Source organism: Saccopteryx bilineata, chromosome 4 (genome assembly GCF_036850765.1).
Source record: "Saccopteryx bilineata isolate mSacBil1 chromosome 4, mSacBil1_pri_phased_curated, whole genome shotgun sequence".
NCBI lineage: Eukaryota > Metazoa > Chordata > Mammalia > Chiroptera > Emballonuridae > Saccopteryx > Saccopteryx bilineata.
This window is the reverse complement of record NC_089493.1, coordinates 286,042,938-286,049,770: the sequence shown is the minus strand read 5'-3', so window position 1 is coordinate 286,049,770 and position 6,833 is coordinate 286,042,938. Positions and strand designations below refer to the sequence as shown.

The window sequence follows — 6,833 nt, the reverse complement described above, 5'->3', positions numbered from 1 at the left end:
ATGAATTCAATGAGGACTCTCTCCCGTAGCTAGTTGGAACTCAAATATTTCCTGGGACTGCATGAACTGTAGGAATTATTCAGTTACAGTTTTCCAGTTGACATTGGACCAGCCTCGTGGAGTTTCACTCTATCTTTATGTGGCTTAACATTCAGTAATAGTCTCCAGATTTCTGGAACTCTTTCTCTATATAGGGTCCTCTATCTACTCTGGGACTCTGCTTTGCATATTCCAATTGCTAGCCTCACCGAATGTCTATGTTTGTCTTCCCAGTTTGACAAGCTTACCCTGCTTTGCTTATATTCCCCGCAATGGCCAGTTTGGGTACTTCAGAAATGTAAGGTTGGTTTGATATTAGAAAAGTTTTTTGTTTTGTTTTTTGTTGCTTTTTTTTGTGGCAGAGACAGAGAGAGTCAGAGAGAGAGACCTATAGGGACAGACAGACAGGAAGAGAGAGAGATGAGAAACATCAATTCTTCGTTGCGGTTCCTTAGTTATTCATTGATTGATTTCTCATATGTGCCTTGACCGGGGGGCTACAGCAGACTGAGTGACCCCTTGCTCAAGCCAGCGACCTTGGGCTCAAGCTGGTGAGCCTTGCTCAAACCAGATGAGCCCGCGCTCAAGCTGGCGACCTCGGGGTCTCGAACCTGGGTCCTCCACATCCCAATCCAACACTCCATCCACTACACTACTGCCTGATCAGGCAGAAAAGTTATTAATGTGATTAACCACATTAATATATTAAAGGAGACACATGATAATCTCAGTAGACAGATGCAGAAAAACCATTCAATCAAATTCAACAACTATCAATAATTTTTTAAAGTATGTTAAGAGTTTATTTGCACATTTATTGGTAAACTTTCAACATATTAGGAATAGAAACTTCCGTAATATAATAAATAGTACATACAAAGAAAACATATAGAAAACATAATACATAATGCTAAAATGTTAAAAGCTGTCCCTTAAAAATCAGAAAGGACAAAGATAACAGCTTCTGCTGCCTCTTTTCAACATTATTCAGGATGTTCCAGTCAGTGTGATAATACAATTAGAAAAATAAAAGGTATGAGATTGAAAAGGAAGAAACAACTTTATCAGTTATTCATTCACAAATCTGTGTTCAGCATCTACGACGTGCTGGGCACTGTTCTAGACACTGGTGAGATAATAATGGGGAAAAAAGACAAAATTTCTACCATTATGGAACTTACATTCAAGTGACAGGTGGGGGAGAATAAAAAATTAACAAACTAAATAAGAATATTGCATAATCTTCTAAAAGGTGGTAAATGCTATGGAGAAAAATAAAGCCAGTAGCAGGTCCGTGAGCTGGACAAGCTCAGGGAACACATTTACTTCCTAGTCTGTGGGAATGGCAACCCTGAAATTATACAGAAGGAGTATTGGTCATGGGATGAGAGAATTGCTACAGTTTTAAAGAGGGTGATCAGGATAGTTCTCACTGAGAAGGAACCATGTGGGCAAAGATTTGAAGGATGTGAGGGAAGGAGGCATGTGGCTATCTGGAGAGCAGTGTTCTAGGCAGAGCAAAGAATGAGGGAGTAGGACCACCATGGAGATGGGAGCCTGCCTGCTCTGTTCTCAGAATGGAAAGGAAGCCAGTGTACTGAAGTGAGTGAGCCAGGGAGAGAATGGCAGATGAATTCAGAGAGATCATGGGGTAATGAGCCCCATAAGGACTTGAGGATTTATGCTAAGCATGACGGGAATCTAAGAATTTTAATTTCATACATTGGTGGGATATAAACTGAGACTTATGGACATAGGTAATAGTGAACTGGTTACCAGGGGAAAGGGGGTGTGGGGGAGGGGTGGCAGAACGGAATAAAGAGGGACAAATATAAGGTGACAGAAAATGATTTGACTTTGGGTGATGGGTACACAACATAATTAACAGTTCAAATGTTATAGAAATATTTACCTGAAACCTTTGTATTCTTTTTTTTTTCTTTTTTTTCTTTTCTTTATTTTTCTGAAGCTGGAAACCGGGAGAGACAGTCCGACAGACTCCCGCATGCGCCCGACCAGGATCCACCTGGCACGCCCACCAGGGGGCTACGCTCTGCCCACCAGGGGGCGATGCTCTGCCCCTCTGGGGCATCGCTCCGCTGCGACCAGAGCCACTCCAGCGCCTGGGGCAGAGGCCAAGGAGCCATCCCCAGCGCCTGGGCCATCTCCGCTCCAATGGAGCCTCGCTGCAGGAGGGGAAGAGAGAGACAGAGAGGAAGGAGAGGGGGAGGGGTGGAGAAGCAGACGGGCGCCTCCCCTGCGCGCCCTGGCCGGGAATCCAACCGGGACCTCTACACGCCAGGCCGACGCTCCACCACTGAGCCAACCGGCCAGGGCCTACCTTTGTATTCTTATTGATCAATGTCACCCCTGTAAATTTCATTTTCTAAATAAAATTTTTTTAAAAAAAATTTGAGAAGAGTTACATGATTGGTCTTTAATTTTCAAAAAGAATCTCTCTGCTGCTTGATTGGTGGTGGCGCAGTGGATAGAGCATCGGACCAGAATGCTGAGGTCCCTGGATCAAATTCCCAAGATTGCCAGCTTGAGCACAGGGTTGCTGGCTTCAGTGTGGGATCATCAACATGATGCCAAGGTCACTGGCTTGGGCCCAAAGGTTGCTGGCTTGAGCCCAAAGGTCACTGGCTTGAAGTTCAAGGTCACTGGATTGAACCTAAGGTCGCTGACCTGAGCAAGGGGTCCTTGACTCAGCTTGAGCTCTCTGGTCAAGGCACATATAAGAAGCAGTCAATGAACAACTACAAGTTGATGCTTCTCATCTCCCTCTTCTCTCTCTCTCTCCCTTCCTCTCTCTCTCTCTCAAATAAATAAATAATAATAAATAACCCCTCTGCTCACTTTGTTGAGCATAGCTTATAAAAAGGCAAGGGTAAAAGCAGGACACCCATCTAGGAAGCAATTTCAATAGCTCAGATGTGAAATGATGGTAGCTTGGTCTAACAGAGTAGCTTTGGACTACCAGGGGAGGTAGTTCAAAGTGAGATTATACATATATGTTTAAAGTAGAGCTGATAGGATTTACTCATGGATCTGATAAGGAATATAAAATAAAGGGGAGTCAAAATTACTCCAAGGTTATTTTTAGCTGCCAACTGGAAGGAGGGAGGGTGAAGACATTCCTAGAAAGGGGACTTCATCCTGGTTGCTTCCACTGCACCCATGAAAGCGAGTAGCTAGGAACACTTAAAACTCTTTCGATCCACATCCAGCAGTGGTCTTCCAGCCATACCACAGCGCATGTCTGTGTAATTAACTTCCAGGACAGCCCTGTTGATTTGCCTTGATCAAAAGCTGAGTGGTTCGCGGCAGGCAGCCTGCCTTCTATGTCAGCAGCAAATGCTGTTCACATTTCAGACCACTGGGGAAAGTGGGAAAGAAACGATTACCACATAAAGGTTTCCTTGATGAAAACAGGTTTAAATTCAAGTTTTATTCCCCTAATTTGCAATACTACTTTGACAACGATTTATTTTAAAAGATCCTTTTCAGCCATGGAATAACCACAGAATACACGGCACTTTTATTTATTTCATTTACTTTAATTTTTATTGATTGATTTTTAGCGAGAGAAGAAGGGAGAGAGAAGGGGGGTGCATTGATCTGTTCCTGTTTGTGCCCTGACCAGGGATCAAACCGACAACCTCTGTGCTTTGGGACAAGGCTCTAAACAACAAAGCTATCTAGCCAGGGCTCACAGCACTTTTAAATTGTTTATCTGCTTGTGATGTCAAAAATCCAGTGATCATTGCCTGACCTGTGGTGGTGCAGTGGATAAAGCGTCGACCTGGAAATGCTGAGGTTGCCGGTTCGAAACCCTGGGCTTGCCTGGTCAAGGCACATATGGGAGTTGATGCTTCCAGCTCCTCCCCCTTCTCTCTCTCTGTTTCTCTCTCTCCCTCTCTCTCTCCTTTCTAAAAATGAATAAATAAAATTAAAAAAAAAAAGTCCAGTGATCAATTCATTCCATTTACTTGATTCCCAGAGTTATTCAATGACTATTTAATTGAGGCCGACCATGGGTCTTGATGTTGTAGAAGACTTCATCACAATACCAATCTGCTTACAGTGTGATTATCAACCTGTTATTAACACAACATCAAAAGATCACACTTTTATTTTTAACTGGGCATATTTATATCCAAGTGCTGCATGTAATCCATGGTGCTCATCTATATGCTGTAGCTCGAGCTTCATGTCTACTCTGTTATAAATCAATTACAGGTTCCTTCCTCAAAAACCCATGAGCCAGGCCCTGGCCGGTTGGCTCAGCGGTAGAGCGTCAGCCTAGCGTGCGGAGGACCAGGGTTCGATTCCCGGCCAGGGCACACAGGAGAAGCGCCCATTTAATTCTCCACCCCTCCGCCGAGCTTTCCTCTCTGTCTCTTTCTTCCCCTCCCGCAGCCAAGGCTCCATTGGAGCAAAGATGGCCCGGGCGCTGGGGATGGCTCTGTGGCCTCTGCCTCAGGCGCTAGAGTGGCTCTGGTCGCAACATGGCGACACCCAGGATGGGCAGAGCATCGCCCCCTAGTGGGCAGAGCGTCGCCCCTGGTGGGCGTGCCGGGTGGATCCCGGTCGGGCACATGCAGGAGTCTGTCTGACTATCTCTCCCTGTTTCCAGCTTCAGAAAAATGAAAAAGAAAAAAAAAAAAAAACATGAGCCAGGCACTGATGCTGGAGCTCAGGGCCACATTCATCATGATATGCACAGGCTTTAAGGTAATGGATGAACTGGGGGGGAGGGGAGGTTTAACCATATTTAACTCTGTCAAGGCCAACAGAAAACTTACTTGGACTTGGTTTTCTTTCCTTCCCTTTCACCATGTAATGAGACTGGGTTGTCAGGAAATAGCCACTCCTGTGAGTGACCTGTGTTCAAGGAGAGGAATATAATACTTGAAGTAAAGCCTGACTTTTCAGTCTAGAAAACTCCCCTTTAGGCAGCAGATACATGTCTGAAAGCAAAACTGGAAACACACACACACACACACACACACACACACACACCGAAACCCGTTGGTAGAGAAAGGCAATGTGTGACTTATTCCAAGACAAAGTATGGGCTCATCACATCACAGTCCCAGATATACCCTCTCCCTGCAAGGGAAAGGCCAGAAAAGCCCCATACAGCTGGGGCCAGGTACAATGGAAGCATATGAAGTCAGCTTGGACCTTTTCAATTGCAGCCAGCTGGTGCTTCCAGAATACAGGACACCAGACTGGAGATAAACTCCAGCTCTGAGAATTGCCGACTGGTAAGTCATTAGTTATCTCTCTGGGTCTCAAATTCCTCTTCTGTGAAATAAGCATATTCTAATATCCACTGTCCCTATCTCAAAGAGTTTGGTGAGGCCCAAATAAAGAAAAAGATTGAGAAAGTATATACTTCATATACAAGGATGAAACATAGACTAGGAAAATGTAATATGTTATTATTGATAGTCAGCTCTGCCACTGACAGTGTGATCTTGGATAAGTTACATAAGTTTTTTAAGGCTAAGTTTCCACATCTGTGAAACAGAGAAAAGATTACTTCAGACAATTAAAATAAAAATTAAATACTTACCTGGCAGGGGAGATACCATGATCACAAAGGTGGTTTTCCCAGGGCAAGGCTTACTCATTGCACTCCGAGTGTGCTGATCCCTGCGATTTCCCCAAATGTGGGAAACTCGACTGCATAATTTGTGGTAGTGGGGGACTGCGTTCATGCTCTCCCCTGAAAAAAAAAAATAGAAATTAGGCCCTGGCCGGTTGGCTCAGTGGTAGAGCGTCGGCCTGGCGTGCGGGAGTCCCAGGTTCGATTCCCGGCCAGGGTACACAGGAGAAGAGCCCATCTGCTTCTCCACCCCTCCCCCTCTCCTTCCTCTCTGTCTCTCTCTTCCCCTCCCGCAGCCAAGGCTCCATTGGAGCAAAGTTGGCCTGGGCGCTGAGGATGGCTCCATGGCCTCTGCCTCAGGCGCTAGAATGGCTCTGGATGCAACAGAGCGACGCCCCAGATGGGCAGAGCATCGGCCCCTGGTGGGCATGCTGGGTGGATCCCAGTCGGGCGCATGCGGGAGTCTGACTGCCTCTCCATTTCCAACCTCAGAAAAATACAAAAAGAAAAAAAAAATAGAAATTAAGTAAAATAGTTCATATACAGCAGGCACTGTTGGTTGGCTTTCCCAAGCCCTGGAGAGGGCTTCTCCTTCTCATAATAACAAGGTAGGACACTGCTAACAGAACATCTTTCATCCATTCACCCTTCTTCCTTCTTCCTGCCCGGAACATAAATGTGAGGCCCAGAGGTACAGCAGCCATCATGCAATCATGAAACAAGAGGCTTGAGAATGAAGGTCTATACTAACAACAGAACAGAAAAATGGAAAGAGCCTGCCGCAGAGTGTCAGCAAAAATGATGACCAGCCACCTGGCCAGGTGGTGGCGCAGTGGATAGAGCATCAGACTGAGATGTGGAGGACCCAGGTTCGAGACCCCGAGGTCGCCAGCTTGAGCGCAGGCTCATCTGGTTTGAGCAAGGCTCACCAGCTTGGACTCAAGGTCTCTGGCTCGAGCAAGGGGTTACTCAGTCTGCTGTAGCCCCACAGTCAAGGCACATATGAGAAAGCAATCAATGAACAACTAAGATGTCACAACGAAAAACTAATGATTGATGCTTCTCATCTCTCTTCGTTCCTGTCTGTCCCTATCTATCTCTGACTCTCTCTCTGTCTCTGTAAAAAAAAAAAAAAGAAAAATTATGACCCCATTACTGGTATCTGTATACATTCCAA

General features: G+C 45.4%; 1 non-coding gene across 1 annotated transcript; it reads left to right on the top strand.

The window, feature by feature from the left end:
* Window positions 1-5,615: 5,615 nt before the first annotated feature.
* Window positions 5,616-5,779, top strand: LOC136336748 (U1 spliceosomal RNA). The gene has a single exon (XR_010731570.1). It is a non-coding gene; the product is annotated as a U1 spliceosomal RNA (small nuclear RNA).
* The last annotated feature ends 1,054 nt before the right edge of the window (window positions 5,780-6,833 follow it).